At 33.8% G+C, this 23,864-nt stretch overlaps 1 long non-coding RNA gene across 1 annotated transcript; it reads right to left on the bottom strand.

The window, feature by feature from the left end:
• Nucleotides 1–627: 627 nt before the first annotated feature.
• Nucleotides 628–23,707, bottom strand: LOC123383207. The gene is made up of 4 exons (XR_006592703.1): nucleotides 22,924–23,707; nucleotides 20,883–20,977; nucleotides 17,871–17,958; nucleotides 628–1,929 (listed from the first exon to the last, which is right to left on the bottom strand). It is a non-coding gene; the product is annotated as an uncharacterized LOC123383207 (long non-coding RNA).
• Nucleotides 23,708–23,864: the final 157 nt, after the last annotated feature.

Genomic DNA, 23,864 nt, shown 5'->3' with positions numbered 1-23,864 from the left:
ACTACAAATAGTTCAGAATTACTGTTGTCTTTTTAATCTATTAATAGCATTGTCTACAGGACAAATTCCAAGCTCTTTATCATCGCAAAGACTTTCAAGCCTCTCCTCTTTGTGGCTTACGGAAGGTATACTAAACTCATCTCCTTGGACAACTTCCCATTCCCCATTAAAACAGTTTTTTTTTTTTTAACGTTTATTTATTTTTGAGACAGAGAGAGACAAAGCATGAATGGGGGAGGGTCAGAGAGAGGGAGACACAGAATCTGAAACAGGCTCCAGGCTCTGAGCTGTCAGCACAGAGCCGGAGGCGGGGCTCAAACTCACGGACGGCGAGATCATGACCTGAGCCGAAGTTGGCCGCTTAACCGACTGAGCCACCCAGGCGCCCCAAAGCAGGTTTTTAATAACATGAAGAAATATTTATCTGAGATAAAGAAGGTCCAGTAGGGTTTTTTTGAGTTTATTTATTTATTTTGAGAGAGAAAGGAGGGGCTAAGAGAAAGACAGGGAGAGAGAGAATCCCAAGCAGCCTCTGTGCTGCTAGCACAGAGCCCATCATGGGGCTCAATCTCACGAACCATCAGATATTGCCCTGAGCTGAAATCAAGAGTTGGATGCTTAACCGACTGAGCCAACCAGGCACCCTCCAGTAGAGTTTTTTAGGAGAAGCAAAAGTGAGAGCCTTAATAAAACTTTGTAAATAGTGAATGCACCATGTTTAACAAGCACGATGGCTTTGAAGATGATGATATGTTAAGGAGATCATATGTTGTACTGGGAAATGAAGAAATCTAATTTGCTTTGATGTCTCTATCACTGAGAAAATATCAACCCGAAGGGGAAATACTCAGGAATTACATTTAATTAATGCTCCCATTATATCTTCAGACTTGCCATTTCATAAGATTTGATGTGAAAAGCCAAAGACCCAGCTTCCCAATAATTTATAATTACCACCTGTAAAAGTACACATAAACTATTACAGACTTAGTAAAAATACAGAAATGTATGGTGAAATGAAGTCCTTTTATAAAATTTTGATGGTTTATTAAACATCATGAATTAAGTCAAATTGGAATGCAGAAGATATATTTGATTACTAAGCAGTAATCACAAATGCTTCAAAGAACTTTTTAGCATGCATTGTGGATAAGATTACAAGTTGTTTAACAGTAGTTTGTTTTAGGAGTTAATTTTTATTCCAACTGAGTAATTAGAAATTCAATTTCATTTTGCTGAATAGACAATCTTCTTTAGAAGAAAATACAAAACCGCACCTCTGACCCTTTACAGATTCTTCAGTACTTTTCCAGAGCAGGATTATTACCATAGTGTCATCACATATTTGATTAATTGCACTCTATAAATCCAAAACTGTCCTACAAGTCCAATTGGTTTTGACATTATTTTTTCACCACCCTATTATATAAATAGGCTGCTAATGATAAGTAATGAAACAGTTCATTCTCCCATATAGAAAAATGAACAAATGCTGTCATAAGAATGCATTCTCATTTTATGTTTGAATATGTGAAAAATGAACAATGAACCAGCTCATTTCACAGTTTATTACAGAAAACAAATATAGAAACTGGTTGCTTAAGTAGCTCAGTAGCTCAAGTTTTACATAAAGAGTTATAGAATAACATACCCAACACCTAACTGTCCACACAGGGTTTCAGGCAACCATAAGATGAGTCAACCCTACATAATGTCAGATCTCTAATTACAGTTAGCTCGGCATTGGCTGTGAGTCTGAAAATGCACATATGTTGAGTCAGTTATGATGCAATGAGAGTTGGAGAATTAATCTGTTATCTATCTTTCTCAGTAAACTTACGTCCCATAAGAGAAGATTGATTTTTGTTCCTTCCTGTAGTCCGGTGGCCAGAACAGTGTCTCACAGAATTGGAACTCAGGAAATATTTGCTGAAGGAATAGATAAATATATGAATGAAGTTGTGGAATTAATATATTGAGATTAAAAAAAAAAGAGTTGATGTGTAGCATTTGTGAAAGCTCAGGCTACATTTATAAAGGGTTATCTATCCAAATAAAAGAGGAAGAGATAATCAGAAGCAATCCAAGATTTAGGTAAGTTGCAGAAGTTCATATGAGCAGGCAGAGCAGGCCAACATAGATTCTGGGGCACAAAGACAAAAACAAACATGCCACTGCTATTCCTAAAATACAGAAAGAATATTAGGAAATTAATCATGCATAAAGAAAATTCACATAGGAATATGTGTATATGTGCTATAAAAGTGAGCTGATAGAATATTCTTCCTTTTTTCCCCATTATTACACCATGTGAGAATGCAGATAAAATATGAGTGTTAAGGAATGAATGCCTGAGATCAATTTAGGAAAACTAATTGCACTTGTAGATATGGAGAACAAACAAAAAATAAAATTGAAAAATAATGTCATTTAAAATAACATTAAAAACATAATAAATAATGTGTAAAAATAAACTACCTACATAAAAATAAAGAACTTAATAAATGGAGGATTATACTGATTTTGACAAATTCAATGGTATGATATCACAAAATCTCCAAAGTTAATCCATGGATATAATACTATATATCAAAATATCAGCAAATTTTTATTATAAGTAAACAAGATGTTTGTTAATTATATGGAAGCACCATGGGCCAAGAGGAGCCAATAAAATCTTGAAGAAGAAAAAAGCAGCAGGATCTCCTGTCCAATCCAATGGCTTATTTCAAGTTTATTATAATTGAGATATTGTGGTTCTGACAGAAGGGCAGGAAATCATTCAATTGAAGTAAATGGAAAAAATCTAGAAATAGATAAAATGCCTTGGGTTTTGTTCCCCTAGAAACAGATCCCAAGACAAGAATTTGAGTTCAAGCTATATATTTGGAAAGTGCGAGAAACCAACCAACCAACAAACAAAACAGTGGGAATATGGGGAAGTACAAAAGGGAAGTAATGATGGTCTATACAGAATGTCTTTTCAAACTAGATTCCACTGGATGTCCAAATAATTGCCCCTTCCAGAAAATGGTAGAGTGGTCTCCTGTTGACAGCGTTAATCACACCTAAATTCTCTCAAGTAGAAAGTCCTACCTACAATCATTGCAGAGGGAGGTTTAAAACAGGAAGTTGGAAAGCCACATGTATTATTGTCTGTATTTTCAGTATATTACAGAGTGTCTGGATCATAATAGATACTCTATAAATAATGATTTAATAGATCCATTTCTATCAAAGTACACCTGTGGATCAATCATTTCCCTTTCTAAACCTCAACTGGACCATGTTAAAATTATAGGCAATCACAATACTCATAGTGTTAATATTAAATTGTCAGTGAGATAAAGTAAAACCAAAACTATATTGGACATTAAAAATTAGAAGTATGATTTTCTCTCATACAAAATAAATCAACATTTAGGGAATGCAGTGTTGTTATCTTCCATGGGTCCCAGCATCCTTCTAATTTGTTGTTCCACCATTCTCTTTAGAGTCCCAACAGGAAACACAGGGATAACTCGAATTAGGATAACAAGCAGTTTATTTGTAAAATGATTATATTAAAGGGTATGGTTGAGACACACTAAAAACCCAAGGCTAGTAGCAGCAGAGTCATCAATGACCATAGGTCATAAGGGATAGGTCTGGGGAAAGAGTTACCAAACCCAAAAGAAGATAGCCTTGTGGTATAGGCCACATTCAGAGGAGCTGAGATGTTTAGTTGAGGGACACTGTTAGCACAAGATGATACAAGGAGAGGGAGCCAGTGGGAAACAGCCGAGCTGACTCATTTCTTTCTCTAATATTCTGAGTAGGTTTCCTATTGCCTAAATGCAATTGCAAACCAGAGGGCAAGTGAGCAGATTAGGGTTAAAGAAGCCCATACATATCAGCCTCCTCAGGCAGCAAACATGACAAAGATGAAGGATCAATCTGGAGGGGCAAAGGGAAGATACTAGCTCAGCTATCCTCAACTTCATGCTGCCACAAAAAGAACTCTCAAGTGGCAGCCATATATTTACATTTCATTGAGCAGGAAGTATTCCAGAGATGAAAGAAGACATGTTCATTTCCTTTTAGGACACATCTCAGAAATTGTCTTCAACACTTCTACTTTTGTCACATTGGTCAGAACTTAGTTATATGGCCAACTCATTGCAAGGGAGATAGGAATATTTCATTTTTATTTCTGGTAGCAATGGACCACACTAAAAATCAGAGATTTGTTGCTAATGAAAAATGGGAGAATGTCTAGGCATTTACTCTCTGCTTTTCCCCCTCTTTGAACTGCCTTTTTTAAGAAGTGACTGAATTCCTCAGTGATCACAGCTCCTGTCACAGGGGATCTTCTCCACGATTACATTTCTCACTGGTCTGTGAACATACTACCCACCCATTCCCTTCGTGGGCTCTACTGGCCAGAATGGGTTTTCATTGTTGCCGTATCTGGGTGATTTGTCACCCACTGTTATTTAATCTCCCCACACCATTATTTTAGTGCCTTCATTAAAACCGTGTGACAATTCTGAGTTGAACATTTAATTTTTTATGATGACAAAAAAAAGTCTTATTCTAAAGGCAACTCTTCTGTTTATTTTATTTTAGTTTTTGAGTATATGACCAGATGACATATGTGACTATATCTGGTGAACTGTAACATAGTATACAGATATAATAGGCAAAATATAACAACCTCAAATATTAATGTTTTTTTTAATAAAATTTATTGTCAAGTTAGCTAACATGCAGTGTATACGGTGTGCTCTTGGCTTTGGGAGTAGATTCCCATGATTCATCACCTACATACAACACCCAGTGCTCATTCCAGTAAGTTCCCTCCTTAATGCCTATCACTATTTTCCCCCTGCCCTGCACCCCCATCAGTCCTCAGTTTGTTCTTTGTATTTAAGAGTCTCTTATGGTTTGCCTCCCTCTCTGTTTGAAACTATTTTTTCCCCTTACCTTCCCCCATGGTATTCTGGTAAATTTCTTGAATTCCCCATATGAGTGAAAACATATGATATCTGTCTTTCTGATTGACTTATTTCACTTAGCATTACACCCTCCAGTTCCATCCATGTTGTAGCAAATGGCAATATTACATTCTTTCTCATTGCCAAGTAGTATTTCACTGTATATATAAGCCACATCTTCTTTATCCATTCATCAGCTGATGGACATACGGGCTCTTTCCATAATTTGGCTATTTTTGATAGTGCTGCTATAAATGGCATTTTTTTCTATTAGAGTCTTCTATAAAATAGGCAATTGGAGTTGAAGTATTTTTTCATCTTCTTCAAGGAACTATATAAATTTGTTTTTTTTATTTTATTTAAATTAAAAAAAATTTTTTTTTGAGAGAGAGAGAGCGGGGAGTGCGGGAGGAGCAGAGAGAGAAGAGGACAGAGGGTCCAAAGCAGACTCTACACTGATAGCAGCAAGCTAGATACAGGGTTTGAGCTCACAAACTGTGAGATCATGACCTGAGCTGAAGTTGGACACTCGATCAACTGAGCCAGGTGCCCCTATTTTTATTTTAAAAGAGAAAATTTATCGTGAATATAATTTTTCATGAGCAAATAATTTGCTCACCACTGCACTTTATTAATTCTTATTTTACAGATGCCATGGTGATAGAGTTAGTACCCTTTTCAATTTGGACAGGGTAGTAAATGAAATTCTTTCCTTTAAGTGGAAAACATTGCTATTTTACAGCAAAAAAATTGAACTAGAATGTCAACAGGTGGTGGAATATCCTGAAGATGGAAATATCTTCTTAAAAATTTCACATAGTTTTTGGAGGTATTTAACTCATTTCATTTGCTTATAGAAAGAGAAAATCTGATAAATATGTACAATTAATTATATCTCTGTTCTAAACGATTTCTATAATGTACGAAAAAATAAATATTTAATTATTACTTATTCACTATAAAATGCATATTGACAGAGAACACCATAGAAATAAATGTTAACTATCCCAATGATAGAAAAAAATGCTCATATAAAGAAAATCAAGTTTCATATATATGAATACATGCACTTATATGAACTTACCTAATTATATTTTCTCATATGAAATTTGCCATATATATAACAAATCTATCTATTTGGAGAGAAGATAAATTTAATTCTTGTTTAAAGGACTCTCAAAATGTGTAATTGCAGATTAGGCAATAGAATTAGGTACTAGATTCCCATGACATAACAAAAAATTTTTTATAAATAAAATTAAATTATAATTAAAATGTTAATATTTAACATTGATCAAATTTCATTTGGTGTTCTCTCACCTTCTGAATATGTATTCTATTCAATTGCACATTTAAGCTCCTAACCTAAATATCTGAGATGACGTGGCATCTCTCACTCTTCCTGTCTAGGTCTTCGTTCCTATACTTGAGAACTGGACAACTGCTTCTTCAACCTTAAATAGAGTTTAGTCCACTTTTATACTTGGGCCACTCTATCCATTCCATGCCTTCACATGGTTCAAAGTAACTCCATTAAGATAGATCATCATTTAGCCAAACTCCCTGAGTCTATAAAACTGTGTTGCCTTGGATTTTCATTTCCATACAGACAATTAAGTATAGAATAATACTGTTCTACCTCTTCCTGTGTAGCCTCTTTCAAGGTTGTACCATAGGTCAATCTGAGTGGCAGCATTTTGTGCACAAAACTCCTTTTCTAGACTGTCTCATTTTCTTTAAAGTGCACTTATTTCCTTACTCCTTTTATCTCAGGAATTAGATTCCTGACAGTCCTCCCTCACACATGGTCAAAATATGTTGTTAAACAGACAAGCTGAGACACTGTTATCCCCACATCCAACCCATAAAAAATAGTACAAGTTTTCCTTTAAAACATATAGATGTTGTAATTCAATAATATATCTATTTTTTTCTTCAGTTATGGTCCATGAATGTGAATAGTAACCCCTAAGAAGTCATTTTCTGATATCATTGTGGTAATGGTAGGCATTCAGCTGAATGAGATATAAAACAAGTTGAACTCATTTAGTAATTTGGGAATTTCATTGCTTTGGAAAGCAAAAGGGAGTTTGAGACAAGATTTTATTTGCAAATTTTAATTAAATTTATCTGACAGAGTAAGAAAGTTATTTTTGATTTACAAAGAAACTTTTATATTAAAGCCTTGGAGATGTAATAAATATAGTTGCACAATGCTACACAATACCATTTTATATTAATTACTTTAGTTCTATGGTGCCTTACTTGGGAAAGCAAAATTGAGAAATTTTACATGATGGGTTATTCAATTTTATTATTCAATTGGATATATTAGATAAATTACAAATTAACAAAGTTGATGAGTTGATTGATAACACTTAAGAAGATGCCACTATCATTTACAAAATCAGTATAATTTGTGACCAACAAAACTATACTTAAAAAATTCCAATATGTTGATGGTTTCTCTAAAACCACAGCCTAAAAGAATAATTTGTCCAACACGTATGTGTTTCTGTACATATGTATGAACATATAATCTGGAAGAGTGAATTCAAATGGAATGAGGTAGGAGGTTACCTATACAAAAAATATAATTATGGAATGATTGTTGTTTAGTAATTTTTATCAGGAAAGAAACATTTCCTTGCCTTTGAAATAATGCATTATTTCTTGATATTGCCAGTTCCTTCTCTAAAGATTGACCACCAGGCTATTTTTTAATCCAATTCCATAAATATGTATTGAATTTCAATAACACACATTAGGTGTGAGATTGAGGCTGTTTCTCAAATTTGGCACTACTGATATTTTGGACCAGATAATTATTTTTTTGGTAGGGCTGTCTTATTTGTAGGATATTTAGCAGTGGCCTCTGCCCACAAGATGCCAGTAGCTCTCCACCCAGTCTGACAGCCCAAACTGTCTCCAGATGTTGCCAAATGTCCCCTAGAGAGAAATCAACCCCCATCAAGAAGTGCTGATTTAACATAATAAATCACTCATTTAATCTGCACTCAACAAAAAATGGCAAATAGCAATTAGATTTACTCAGCAAAATAAAAAACCTGTTTCGGAAAGGGAAATCTGAAAAAAAGCAAAACCAAAAATATATTATGAGGCTTCTTCCCAACTACAAGCTCCCAAAGACCAACTCTGACATACATACACAACACACACATACACACAATTAAGAATCACTGTCACAGTGCACAACTAAATAATAATAAATATATCCATGTTTTGGGATGGAAAATATGGCGATCCCACTACTGTACTGCCATATTAATTAATCTTAATATACTATACACAGTATTAAAACAATATGTTTTTTGACTTTTTTTTCTGACTCAATAGACAGTAGAGAAGCCCCACAGGTCAGGTAAGATTTAATTTGGACTTTATGAGTAAAATGTTCATATATTACTAAATATGAAAGAGCATTCTGAGTATAGGGAAGATGTTAAGTGATGTGTATGTAAGAATATGTAAAATGTAAGATCATCAAGAAGACTATTGAGTTCAGAACGTAAGATATTAGAGATGGCATAGCAGAGGGGATGAGGTTGAAAATTCCAGAATCTGAAGGGTCTATATATAAAGTTATAGAGTTGGAACATCATTTGGTAGCAAATTAGATAACCAAAGTTTTTTTTTATATGAAGCGTGACATGATCAGATTTGTGTGTGTGTGTGTGTGTGTGTGTGTGTGTGTTCGTGTGCGTGTGTTTAGGCAAACAGGACAGTGTTGTGGAGTTCAAAATTGAGGTATATTAGTAACAAGGGGACAACAGATGCAGGAGAGAGATTATTTCAATTGTACAGAGAAGAACTAAAATGAATACTGACCATGGAATGCTAGAAAGCATTGGTTTATTCAGGAGGCATTTCAGTTTTAGAAACAATAAGATTTTGTAATAAATTAAAAAGTAAAATTTCAGTTGAGTAACTATAGAAATTGGTAGTTGGTGATGGCAATATTTAAAGCTGGAAATGACACTGATGTAGAAAAGTGAAGAAGTGGAAACAATGTGTTTTGAGAACGTGAAGCTTAATATCTTGGACAGCTGTTTACTATGCCACAAATAATGGAGATATGCTGGAATTCAGGAGACTGACAGGGCTGAAATTGTTGATACAGTTGTTATCAATATGCAAGGCAGTAAGTTGGAAGTAGAGTAGATGAAATATAAAATACCATGAGAAATAAAATGGCTAAGGAACAAATTCTTGAGAATAGTTACACATCTGTAGAGGATGCATGATGTTAGCCTTCTTTTGTGTTAGTCACTTAATTGAGATTAAAAGAAATCTACAGGCTAAACAGACAACAAGTAAATAAAAAGTATAAATGAAATAATGAATGAAGAAGGTGCTTAGTTCATACTTCATGGCAGATTGTGGATTTGTAGAAGTTCAAATGGAAGTTAGTTTTCAAACACATCCAGCTATATACATTAAGTATGTACAGATTTTTACATGTCAGTCATACCTCAATAAGGTGGGGTACAGTAAAATAAAATAAAATAAAATAAAATAAAATAAAATAAATAATAAAATGAAAAAAAAATAAAACTGATACAATTGTGGAGAGCTGAAGCCCTGTTAGTTTCAGTTACAGGCTGTAACATAAGTTTAAGAAAATGAATTAGGCTTAATATAGGGAGAAGTTATTTATTCAAGACATTAAATATATCTAGGGTGAATAAGAAGATTAGTACAATTAGTTGGCCTAAGAGAAAACTCATTAATAACAAACGTTTTTTGGCTTTTAACATTATTCAAGCATTGTGCAAAAATCTTCCTGTGCATACAGAGAAATACATATATAGGTATAAATGCATGGGTGTGTTTAGATAATCTGTATATAGTATGCATACTGCATCATAAATATTTGTATTCCCACTTCAAATATGATGTTTTAATGACAAATTTACTTTTGATTAAAATTTTTAAAGGAAGTACAAACACTTTACACTAGATAGCTTCCGTTACAAACCTTGTAATGCCATATTACTCAACATAGAAAGGAATGGATTATTTTCTTTGACAATGAGTTGCCTATTCACTCAATAAAACTTATTTTGGATAGCAAAAGAAACATATGTATTTAGGAGAGATTTTTTTTTTGCCCTGCAAGAAAAGAGTAAATGAATAAACTCACTTATAATTACTTTACCCATACATAATTCTACCCTTATGAAATATTATGTGAGTTTCTACAATGTAAGTCCTGTGTTAGTAATTTTATATAGGGTAAAATGAACTAGACCAAGTATTTGGGGCAAAATATTTACAATTTAATACAATAAAAGGCAAGTGCACAAATTACTGTAATATATTTTATACTCCCCAAGGAATTAAAAAAGATGTCTAATAAAGTTAAGTTAATCATAAGAATAAGAACTATAGTGGCAGGAAAAAAAAAGTGTTCCCTGTATCATTCAGAGTCTTAGAAAAATGAGATGTGCACACAAACTATTTTGAATATAATCTAATAATGGCTGTATTTAACAAGGCTATGAGGAAACTCAAGAGAGATAGAACAGTCCATGGGGCTAGTGTGAACGGCACATCATTGGCCCACTTCTGGGTGAGAGGAGATCACTTACAAATCCAGAAAAAAAGGAGAACCAAGTGGGAGAAGCTCTGGATTTGGGTGGTCTCTAAAAGCCGCCCTTCACGACACTACAGAGAAGGGGACAAAGGAATATTTCAGTCTTTTGGCTCCTGAAAACTTGCTAGTGCTTATCGTTAGCCAAGCGCAAAGAGAATCTAGTGTGCAAAATTGTCCAGTGAGGTGGGCTAGTTATCCAAAGCTCTTGACAAAGTGAATAGGAATGGACTGGCAATGCCAAAAAAAAATGTCCCACATGTTCCAATATTTTCAATTAATCATATTATATTTGGCCTGAATTTTTCCCTTAAAGAAGAAACAAAAGTATCCCATTACATAAAAAACAGTATTTTCAGAAGAAATACTAAAATATTAACTAAAACACAGATCAGTTAATGTTTCTATGGAAGATATTTTTAAAGTAACTGTTTAGATCAAGATGGAAGGGGGCTGAGAAGGATATTCTCACAAGATCAAGTTAATCTTCTGAGTCAAATGATAGATATGTGTGGGTTATTTAAATATATATGGGAATTTAGACTAAAGCTTTGTTCCTATTAAAATAATACCTGTCACCTTGACAATGAGTAAGCACATATTGGTTTTCCTAATATAACAATGTCTCTCTTTCAGGGTAGGATATTAATTTTCCCAGACTACTACAGCAGGATGTCAATGTCATCTTTCTAAAAGAGAAAAATATTTGTTTAGAAATAGATTTCATTGAGGCATAAAATTCTGTGAGCAGAATCCATGTTACTGAAGTGAACGTAAAATTGAGTGGGAAAACAGAGTGGCAATGAATTTTGGAGATTATATATATTTGTTATTTGTTTGTTTCAGCAATTTTCTAGAATTAAGCAATCAGAGTGGGTAAGTGGCTTGTTTCTCTCTCATTTCTCTCCTCCTTATAGCTCCAGGGACATCAATTAGCCACAGTGGTCCCTTGAAAAACAAACTGCCAATTAACACCAGGAGAGTTTCCTCTGAGCCACTGTGGACCATTGCACAGGGAACCCAGCGGGTCTCTGATAAATCTTGCTCTGCATGTATTTGATTACACTGAAAACAATAACAATGTTGGGGAAAAAAACAACTATGAAATTTTAACTATTCTGAGATTTCTTTTTAAAGATTTATTTGAGGGGCACCTGGGTGGCTCAGTTGGTTAAGTGTCCAACTTTGGCTAAGGTCATGATCTCATGTCTCGTGGGTTTGAGCCCCACGTCAGGCTCTGTGCTGACAACTCAGAGCCTGGAGCCTGCTTCAGATTCTCTGTCTTCCTCTCTCTCTGCCCTGCCCCCAATCACACTCTGTCTTTCTTTCTCTCTCTCTCAAAAATAAATAATAAAAACATTTAAAAATTTTTTTAAAAAGCAAAATATTTCTTTGAAAAATTTACAATAAATAGCTGGATAAATTGATTTATTACATTGATGTTTTCTATATTATCAGAATAGTTCATAAATGAATAACCCTGATTATGAATAAAAGCATACCAATATTTAAGCCAATATTTAAACCACTATGTAAAATTAGTTCACTATTATCTCTTAAATCCCAAAAGCCACTTCCCAAGTAAAAAGGAAGACTTAGTTTGACATTGCAAAATTGTAATTTCTGTTTCAAAAGATGACAAAATATTTCTCTGCTATTTTTGCGGTCAAATATCTTTATTTCTTGTTAAAATATTTCACATCATCTAGGTTTAAATATATAACTTCAATATGATATATTGTGTTTTATTAAGACAATAAATGTAACTACATATGTAGCTTTCAACAGTAACATATAATTTTTCTAAATGTGTAGCTATTGTAAATAACTATATTATCAACCTACTAAGGAGCCTCATATAATGTATTTAGTTTAATGACATCATTTATTTGAAATCCCAAGTGGTATTTATTGACAATAATGTGGATAATAAAAACGTATGAAGCTAGCATTCCTAAATTAAGAACTATTTTGGTCATTTCTCCTGGAATGATTTTTAATACCCTAATTTATAGAGGGATGATGAATTGTCAAGTTAAATTTCTTTGGCCAGTTTGATTTGCTCCAGGTCTTATATTACCACAGTTAAACTGATCTCTGGCCATAAAGTGCTATTATATCACTCATGTTGCTTATGGAACTGATTATCCATGCAGCAAGGAAAATACTACTTCTAATCTTAATTTTGTACCTGTGGGGGATAGTAGATAATGAATATTCACAATGTTTGTATATTTATTGATATGTATTGTTTTCCCCTTAAAAAAAATTTTTTTTACATTTATTTATTTTTGAGAGACGGAGAGAGACAGAGCATGAGCAGGGGAGGGGCAGAGAGAGAGGGAGAAACAGAATCCAAAGCAGGTTCCAGGCTCCAAGCCGTCAGTGCAGAACCCGACACAGGGCTCAAACTCACAAACCATGAGATCATGACCCCAGCCAAAGTCTGAAACTTACCAGACTGAGCCACCCAGGTGCCCCTCTCCTTTTTTTATCCTTCCTCTGACCCGCTCCACTAAATTAATATTTAAAATTTAATAATATTATTAATAAGGTATTAATATGTTTATTAACATATTAATAGTATTTAATAGTAATATTGATTCTTCTCTCTAATCCTTGTTCTCAGAACTTTTTGGATGACATCACAGGGACTCAATAATATTCATCACATAAGAGAATGCCCCTATTCCTTGATTGCGTTGACCCATATTAAGTCATGTATGGAATATATCCCATTCTTTTTTTAAATTTTTTTAATGTTTATTTATTTTTGAGAGAGAGAGCGAGACAGAGCATGAGCAGGGGAGGGCCGGAGAAAGGGAGACACAGAATCTGAAGCAGTCTCCAGGCTCTGAGCTGTCAGCACAGAGCCCAATGCGGGGCTGGAATCACCAACCGTGAGATCATGACCTGAGCTGAAGTCGGGTGCTCAACTGACTGAGCCACTCAGGCACTCCTATCCTATTCTTAAATACTGTCTCTTTACCAATACTTAATGAATGTACTCTTCATCATCAGAGCCCAAAGTAAATACAATTTCATTTAAGAAAGTGACCTCTGATTCTTTTTCAACCCTTTCAGACCACCTGAAATAATCATCTTGCCTTCTAGAGTACTCTGCTGTCCTGTTTCATATGGTAATAATTACCTATGAGATTTTAATTATAATTATATGAGTGTATATAATATCTTTTCCAATAGGGTTCAAATCCTTGAAGATAAACATGAAGCCATGTTATTCTTTGCATTTTCAATACATGGCTTGACACACAGCAAGTGTTTGAACGATCTGTTCAACAAGTTTACCTTTTTTTTCACTCACCTATACATTCACTCATTCACTCAAAGTCCTATTTTGACCATGTTCCAGCTACTTAATTAAATGCTTTGGATTATAGAAGAAGAATATATCTTCCATTTTTTATCAGTGAAACATCTATTGTTCTCATTCCCACAACAATATAAATCTTAACTTTCAGAGCAATTCTCTCTTTTACCATTTGTACCTAAGTTATAAGTAAAAGTGTTTCTCTTTTTCTTTCTAAATATCATGCAATAGACACCTACTTTCATTACCTTAGCATCTCTTCCTTTCGAAAACAGCTTTCCCACCACATGTCAACTTGTTTCACCTTCCCTGCTACAGGTATGAGAATATAGTTTAGCCAACAGAAACCATTTTTAGAAATTGGTATGGATGCTGGAAGAGAGAAACTTAATCTTTTTTTTTTCTCTAGAAGCAAGCATTGGTGGTTAAAGTTGCAGAATAGTAAATCACCAGTCACCCCATTAATATATGGAGAAAACATGCTTGAGACAAATGATGATAGAGCAGGCAGAAGGACACTGAAGATAGGGATATTACTTGTTAAAAAAAGAAGAAGAAGAAATGCAGTTTATGACTGACTACAAAAAAATACATGTCCATTCCTTAAAGATTCTTAAAGACACTTTTGTAGTGCACCACACTATGTAATTGTTCACAGAACTTACCCATAATTGTGTATGATTTGTTTAAAGTCCTTGATAATTGCTTCTAGACCTCTTTACCAATTTTCAGTATTCTTCCAAAGGTTATTTGACTATTTACATGGCATCTTAAATTAAATCCACACTTCTCTGCCTAGTTTCAAAAATCTTTCAGCTTAGTAACACCTGAAGTATAAGCTCAGTGATGATACTTACATTGTTTTCATCCCATTATAGCATGATTAAACATTCAGTGGTTGGTGAATAATTTATATGAATAGTGATTTTGATAATATTCAGAGTAAATTATTAATTTTAATTAATTAAAGCACTGAAAAAAACTAAGAGTACTTGGAGAATAATCTCTGTGAACAGAATATCCTGTCTACATGGCTTATTTCATTAGGCCATATGAAGACTTTATTACAGATATTTAGACTCTAAATCACTAGTGGTAAGTAATTGACATTGGTTTTAATGAGTATCATTGATATATTTGGAGGCACATCATTATTCTTTATAGCAATTAGTGTATATAAATATTTTTAGTCTATTTTGTATAACTTGTATGATAGGAACTGTTAGTTTCCTACTTGGCATCCTTCCCTTCTCTCTTCCTTGCCCAGTCTAAACTGTCCATGTCTACAACCCTCCCCCCTGCAGCCTTGTGCTGGGGGGAAGCTGAAAACCTGGTCACTGTCATATCAGGCCTAAGGGTAAATCCCATTTATGTTGCTGGGGATCATTTCAGAAATGGGCACATTTCATCCTGACCAAGGAAATATGAGGGGGAATTTGATGGGAGGGTCTCTTGAACCTATCAAATTCTCTAGGAAGACATAGTCTAACTTCTTCTCTTGGGTGTGGTAAGGCCTTGTTTTGCTAAAGTGACCTTACTACTAATATGAGGATGAAGTCAACATGGAGGATGGATAAAGAGATATTTGTGAGGAAAAAACAAAACAAAACAAAACAAAACACCTAAGTCTTTGATTGCAATTCTGTACATAAGTACATCAATTTCCTGTAATAACATTCCATCTAAAATATAGCATGCTTGGTAGTCACTTTTATAACATTTATATTCACTAAGTGTCAGAATAAACCAAATTAATCTCTGACTTAAAATGAAGGTAAAAGAAAAATAAACATAAGCTAGATTGCAAAAATTTCTAACTCATGGTGCCTTTCCCCAGGAACATGACTTATTTTATAAAAATAGTTCCCTAATTACTCTCTTCTCAATGAAAACATGTTTTGATGATTTGCATGGGCATCAGAGACTCATAACATTCCTGCTGACTAGAGCCATGTGAACATAACTGTCAGTACACAACTGTTCCTTCTGTTTTATTTGGTAAAAGTAATATTTCTATAAAATATGGTAGCTTTGGGAAATTTCTCTATTCTCTAATTATCCAGATTGGGCTTATATTTATGATTCCTCTAATACCTGAATTCTTGATTTTTTTCAAAAAATATTTTGATTTAAAGGAATAAGGACTTTTTTAAGATTGAACATCATGTATAATAAAATATAAGGATGTGGGTAATAGGTACTTTAATTTTACTTCTGAGATTCATAAAATCTTTCCTAAACTCTTCATTATATGATTCACAATAAAATATAATGCCATTGTGATACAGAAAAGAATGATACAATTTTGTTAAAGAAATATGAATGAGAATATTTGCTAAATGTTATGATTTCATAGCTTTCCTCAGATATATTTAGAAAAATAGACATGTGGCATGTAAAATATAATGAAAGGTATATTGAAGCTAGGCAAACAGAACATTAACTCTTTCTCATCAATACTATAGATTTACTCTGGTCTTCTCTTAGAAGAATTTTCTAATACAGAAACATAATTAATCTGGCTTTGATTAGTCCTTATAATTCCAAATCATTTTGATTTTACGGCATACCTCACATTATGTCTTAGAATTTCTGATTCCACTACTCTTTGTGAATAGTTCAACACATTTTGGCAAATTGCATGAATCAACTCTTTCAAAATATTTTTCTCTTTTTTAAGTTCATTTTATTTATTTATTTTCAGAGAGAGAAAGAGAGAGAGAGAGCAGGGAGAGGCAAAGAGAGAGCAAGAGAGAAAGAGAGAATCCTATGCAGGGTTCGAACTCACGAATCATGAGATCATGATCTGAGCTGAAATCAAGAGTCAGAGGCTTAACCAACTGAGCCACCCAGGCGCCTCTCAAATTTACTAATTAGACATGGCTTTAAACACTGTTTTTGTTTTAAGGACAAGCATGGGTAAACACATTTCCATTAGTGTATTCTTAAAATTAATAATTTCATCGATAAATACCTAAAGTATATAAAATATACTTAAAGGGACATTAACAGTTTTTATATTTTGCTTCCTTAAATGTAAAGATATGGCTGATGTAATGTCTCGTAAACATTTTTAAGCATGATGGATTTGAATGGGTTTATATGCTCCTACTAATTTCAGAGTCATTGAATTTTAGTAAAATTTTATGTATTTTGAGTATATGCGTTAAAATAAAAATATTACCTGCTTAAATATCAGCAGAGAACATTCATTTATTGTCAAAAGCTTTCCTTTAGAGCTAGTGTCTCTAGCACCAATTCACACTCCATAGTGTGATAGCCAATAATCCACTCTTTTATAAACCTTTTGCTCTGAAGTCACTTGTTTTGCACTAATTTTTTTTTCTGTCGAAGTTCAGAGGGTCAAATATATGATTTATGTGTTTTTAATGTAGAATAATTTACAAAATTCAGTGTCAGGGCAATAAATGTTGCATCTAGAGTGATGCCACATATGTACAACTACAGGTATAACAACTCTCTTTCTGTTCAGCATTTCTAGTATTATATGTACCCAGAAAAATCTCCTGATTTTCTAATCTGTTTGATCGAATAGCTCACAAAATGTTATTTGACATACTTTAAAATTCTGATTAAACATTTCAGTCAAAGTAAAAACAAATCACAGTGATAATCCAAAATGCATCCTTAGGCTTGTGTTCGCAAAACTGAATGGTTGCTGAAAATGTGTTTGCTTTTTAAATTACTAGTTTAATATTACTAGCTTATTAACTCACACTAGAAGACAACTTAAAGAACTCTCACTATACCTGACATGATTTTTATATGATATACAATAATGGACTCAATTTATTGAATAGCAATGCATAATTAATAATATACTTGGCACCGCTAGGAAATCTAACCATGCAAAATAGCATCAAAGCTTTCTAATCATTGTTCAAATATTGCACTATTTTATTATTAAGTTGTTTACTGAAATCCTTACCATTTGGGACAGCATGGCTGGGACAGCAGGTGGACCAGTGCTGGTAGCTTCTGTGTTGGGAACACCTTGGTCTTTTTATTTCAGTGTTCTGTATAAAAAAAAAAAAAAAAAAAGATATTTCCTCTATGTGCTAAAAAGTGAAAATTGTTGGGATACCTAGATGGCGATGGAACATAGTTAAATCTCTTATCAAGTTAGGGGGATTTCTTTACTTCTCTTGTCTCTATTCTTCTGTGATAGACTAATAATAATACTGACAATTACCTGAAGAGTTTGTTTGATGAAAATGCTAGTTCATTGATATGAAATTGCTTCAAAAGGTATAATGTTCCACTTGGTATGACACATTTTGTTATAATCTCAGATAAGATACGTATGATTTTAATAACATGATCTAATATATTCCATCAATTTAGGACACATTCAAGATTTTGCATAATTGATATGATACTCATTCTTGAATCATGGTCTAGAGTCATCAAAAGGATATCACTGAGGTCTAGCTTTATGGTAAAATGAATGGCAAAACTGTTCCAAATACAACCTGCTTTCTCCTGTCTCCTTAATGTCTAAATGCTTGTGCCAATCTTCTAACACTTTAAAAATTTAACAGATGAGGTGGGGATCAAAATGGTAATTTGAATATTTTTATGTTCTTCAAAAGACAATACAATATATTATTTGTTAGAATCTGTTTGTATATTCAAGCACTAAAAATGGAATCATCAATTTATTTTATTATTGAAATCATATCTATCTCCAATACTATCCTGAAGTTTTTGTTCCATTAATAAATTTTCTAGTACAGTGTGCCCTAGTGAAGGTGATTTTGAGAGGAGGTGATGTTTATACATCTGCAATCTTTTTTTAAGAATAAAATATGTTGGAATGCAATCTAACACATGCCCTGATTTGGCAAACTATTTGCATTTACATAATGTGTTATTAGTTAAAACGATACACAAGGGCCATAAAACATTTTTTATTTCCTTTGTATTTCAGTTAGCTATTAAGAATGTTTGAATTTTTTCTTAAAAATATTAAGAATTATAATAACCAACTTTTAATGTCTGCCATGCCTTGTTCTAAACCCTTTTATGTGGATTATCCCTTTTCCCTCAAAATTGTGCTATGAGATAGACAATAATTATTGGGTTCTGATGGAACCCAATAATAAATACATAACACCTCTATTCAAATGTGGTTCTAAGTGAGTTGAGACAGATCATATGACGAGAAAGATCATATAGGAAATGTAATATCACTTTTCTTACTAATAAATATAAAGGTAAGTTTTGTGGTGGCTAAAATGAGAATAAGGTTGCTTACTCCCAAATCTGCCACCTGAGCTGAAAATTTAAGTTTATAAAGAGGGACAATAAATATAATACAACAGATTTAGGATATTAATGGATTAGCAACTCCCAGTTAAGCATTTTTTATTAAAGTTTGTCTTCCACCTAGCAAGAGTGATAGATAGGTAGTAGTTAAGTATAGGTCCAAAAGCTGGAGGTATAGAGGGAAATACCTCTTCCTAGAAACAGTGGAATGGGGGGGGGAAATGTTTTCCCTCCACAATAATAAGACAAGCCAAGCTAACAATAACTCAGCTCTATGGATGGTTCAGGATCTGTCCAAAGTTCTTTACTTGTTTTATTTCAAATCATCTTTAAAACACCCTGAGTCAGGAGTCATACCTTGATTTTATTATTTTAAATTTGTTTCTTTTTCTTTCTTTCTTTTTCTTTCTTTCTTTCTTTCTTTCTTTCTTTCTTTCTTTCTTTCTCTTTTGTTCTTCTTTCTTTCTTTCTTTCTTTCTTTCTTTCTTTCATGATGAGTAGTAATTTAGTCAATTGGTTACTACAAACCTTCTTAAATACTTTGACTTATTGCTTCAACATAATCTGTGCTTTGAGAGAATTAGCATCAATATTTTTGGTAATTTATCCTATTATTTCACAAAGTTGCCATTATATTGATAATAACCAGAGATAGCAGGATTGTTTACTGGCTGCTCATATTATAGTTTTGGCTCAAATTTGATAATCTGAATTAGAAACTCAAAGCAATGTAGATAATCCTTCTACTATGATTTTTGCAACAAAGAGATTTAGGGCTCATTTACCATCTAATATTCCAGTAACTCCAAGTCAAAATCATATGCCATGAATCCTCTCTTCAAAACACAAAGTAATTAGAACAACAGTGACCTGCATTTTTGCTTTAACAAAATTGAGATACCGTTTATGAAGAAATTCATTATAGACTTGAAAATCTAAATAGAACAATTAACTAAAAATCTTTAAATACCAAGACAAGATTCATGAAGCCAAGAAATTGTAACATAAAGGTCTTATACTTGTTTTATATTTGAAATTTATGCATTTCAGATTCAAGTCATGAATACAAATGATTGTTCTAGATTTTGTGTGACAAATCCATTAATGAATTGGAGGGGCAATTCCATAGTGACCTCTTTTCAAAAAAAATGTTTATTTATATGTTTTGAGGGAGAATATGAGTGAGGGAGAGGCAGAGAGAGAGAGAGAGAGAGAGAGAGAGAGAGACGGAGAGAGAGCCCCAAGCAGATTCTGCAGTGCAGAGCCTATTGTGGGGCTTAATTCCATGAACCATGAGATCATGACCTGAGCCAACACCAAGACTTGGACGCTTAACTGACTGAGCCACCCAGATGCCCCCACAGTGAACTTTTACTAACTCTTTATGTAATGTGCCTTTTTATTTTTCTGCTACTAGTTGCTAACATTTTATTTATATAGTATACCAAGCCTGGTAGTGTAGATTTGTGTTTGCCTTCAATCGGAAGGTTTATGAAACCTTTATTGTGGGCTGGTTTTGGGTTTTGGTAACGTTGTTCACTTACTTGCTTCAGAATCTTTAATCAAAACTTAGTATAGCAAACAGAGAAATAGAAAATATTAAATAAAAATAGTACACATATATTAGTCATAGATTATATTCTAAACTTAAAGGTAAAACTATTTTACTTACTTTGGTAATGATATATGTCTTACAATTGAGCCATTACATGCCAAGAATAATTTAGTTTTGCTTTCAGAACTTCTAAAGTGCATTTTTCAATAGTCCTAAAGAAAGAAAGAAAGGAGATGTGTTGTATAGTGATTTTCTTTTCTCTGAAAGAGACTTTTCTTTGGAATGTATGTTAAATGAAGCAGCATAGTACCAGTCTTTAATGAGCTCCTGATATGTATCATTCTCATTTAGTTATGTATAATTTTTCTCTTCTTAGGGAGAATGAGAACAGAGAACAATGTGTGTGTGTGTGTGTGTGTGTGTGTGAGAGAGAGAGAGAGAGAGAGAGAGAGAGAGAGAGAGAGAGAGAGAATTATTAAAAAGGTACTATTTATTTCTGTTATAAATAGCCCTAGGCCAAAGTTCATGGCTGGGGAAAGGGAGTTCTAGAGGTTGCAATCTGTGACTTGTGTCTCCTAATAAGCATAAAACTCTGTATGAAAACATGAAAGCTGTTCATGGGATGTCAAAACAAGACTGTTTGGTCAGCTGTAAACTGTTCTGTATTAAGAATGTCACAGCTCATAAATTGAACATGCAAAACTCCACAAATAGCAAAGAATCAAATTTCTGCCATAACCATCCTATATTCTCACCATATACTGTACCACCAAACTACTATTCTGTTGCATATGCCCATTTATATCTGGACCACACCCTAGGAGATTTGATGAAGTTGAAATTAATTCTGCAGTTCTCTGCTTCAAACTGGTGTGGGGGCTGTTGCCATACCCTGGACTACCTGCAGAGGGTGGATGAGGAATGTATTATATGTTCAGTATTTTATTACTCAGTATACCAAGCCTTACTGGAAAAAAATAGGTTCCTGATATATGGCATCATCACCGTACAAAACTCCAGCTTTATACATTCAGAAATTGAGTTTAAGAGTTCACTTATTTACTAAGGATTCTGTTCACATTTATCAAAATAAGGTGATATAATACAGAGGAAATAGCATGGGCTTTCTGTGTGTGTGTGTGTGTGTGTGTGTGTGTGTGTGTGTACTTACTTTGTGTGTGCAGCTCCTAGGAGTTTATATTCACACACGAACCCATACTTGGCCTTGAGAAATCTGTTAAAGTTTGTGGCTGAATTCTTCCTTCCTGCCCCATTGTCCTCCTGTGGCTACAGGTCAGCCCGTGCCCATATCTGTCTCCTATGACACACCTGTCTTTCCTTAAAATTTCATACTACTTGTTTGCTCTCTGACATATGATAATGTAGATTATCCAACTTTGTCCTCTTAGAGTGGGAGAGATAGTCTTTCTAGCTTTCTACACAGGGAGAAGTTAGAAAGGTCTGGAGTCACATTTCAATCAAATTTCCTTCAAACTTCCTTGAAAGGAAGGCTATGTATATCTGCTCTCTCACTGTAATCTAACGCAGCAAACTCACAGAGCCATGTATTTATTCAGAAGGAAATTATGTTTATTTATTTAATAATACTTTGTTATACTAAATATTCATTAATTCCATTGTAAGCTGTCTCCTTGACATCTCTATGAACTGAATTTCTCTCTTCCCTGATACCTCACTTTTTCACCACTGCTGAACTGTTAGCATGTTTACAACACAGCATTCTTTTCAAGCTAATTGCCTGTTTCAGTTAACAGCTGATGCAAAACAAACCACCATAAAACTCAGTGGTTTAAAGCGCAATGATTTAATATTTGTGATACTTCTTTTGCGTAAATTTGATTATTCCTTTGCTCCATGTGTCAGCTGGATCATTTCTACGGCTGCATGTAAATGGTGGAGAGAAGAACCGGATTCTCAGTTTTCTTCCACATGTCCCTCTCTCTTCATTTGGTATCTCACACCCCAGGTCTTCTCCATGAAGCCTCTCCATACAGGATAGTCTGGACTTCAATAATAATCTGGTTGGATACCAGATTTCATTTGAAATCATGAGAAAGTACATGTCTTGGTCAGTTTGGACTGCCATAACTAAATAGCGCAGACTGAGTGCATTAAACAAAAGAAATTTATTTCTTACAGTTCTGGAGGCTTGAAGTCCAAGATCAAGGTTCCAGCCAATCCATTTGCTGCTGAGAGCTCTCTCTTCCTGGCTTGCAGATGGCTGTATTCTTTCTCCACCCTCAGATGGCCTTTCCTTGGTGTTTGCATGCAGAGAGAGAAAGCTTAAGGATTACACACGAATTTGGATGGGGACGGAAACTTCCAAAGCAGTGAATATAAATTTTTGGTTATATTACTTTGCTAAGACCTCACTGGTCACAGTTAGAAGCCATGTAGCTAAGGTCAGATCAACGTGGGAAGGACTACAGAAGGGAGTGAATAAAGGATGGTGTGGTTCATTGTGGCTTGCCAATGTGACATCCCAACATAGTGCTATTGAAAATGATGACCATGCTTTCTTTGCTTAGATTACTACTGCTTTTCAGGAAGATTTATCTTGTGACCTCCATGAAAAAGCCTTATTTAATCAATGCTATTAAAGATCCCTTTTTTTCTGCCCCCTTTCTTAGTAAAGTCAGACTAACGCAAAGCCTGGTGCATAGTAATCTCTGGAGTGAATAAAGAACTCCAAAAACAACATTTGTATCCAAAAGAATAAATAATATAGAGATTCAAAACAAATGTCTCATGCTTTTGTTTTTATCTATTCACACCTTGCCAGTATCCATATACATATAAAAAGGGTGACAGCAAATTGCAATAATTCTTGCATTGATATTATTCTGCCTACTTGGAAAAGAGATCTCAGAATCAGTTTATAAAGAACCAGTTTATCAGAATTCTTTTAAAAAGCTATTTGTAAAAATACTTAAAGCTATTCTTCAACTGGACAATGTATAAATATGAGTGTGTTTGGAAATATACAAATCATGTATAGGTAATAGCAGAGTGTGAGCCTGATGCTAACACTTGGTGTCTCTTAATGAAGATAAGGTGATACTTCTACATAAAGTAGAA

The sequence above is a fragment of the Felis catus genome, chromosome F2 (genome assembly GCF_018350175.1).
Source record: "Felis catus isolate Fca126 chromosome F2, F.catus_Fca126_mat1.0, whole genome shotgun sequence".
NCBI lineage: Eukaryota > Metazoa > Chordata > Mammalia > Carnivora > Felidae > Felis > Felis catus.
This window is presented reverse-complemented; position numbering and strand designations above follow the sequence as displayed.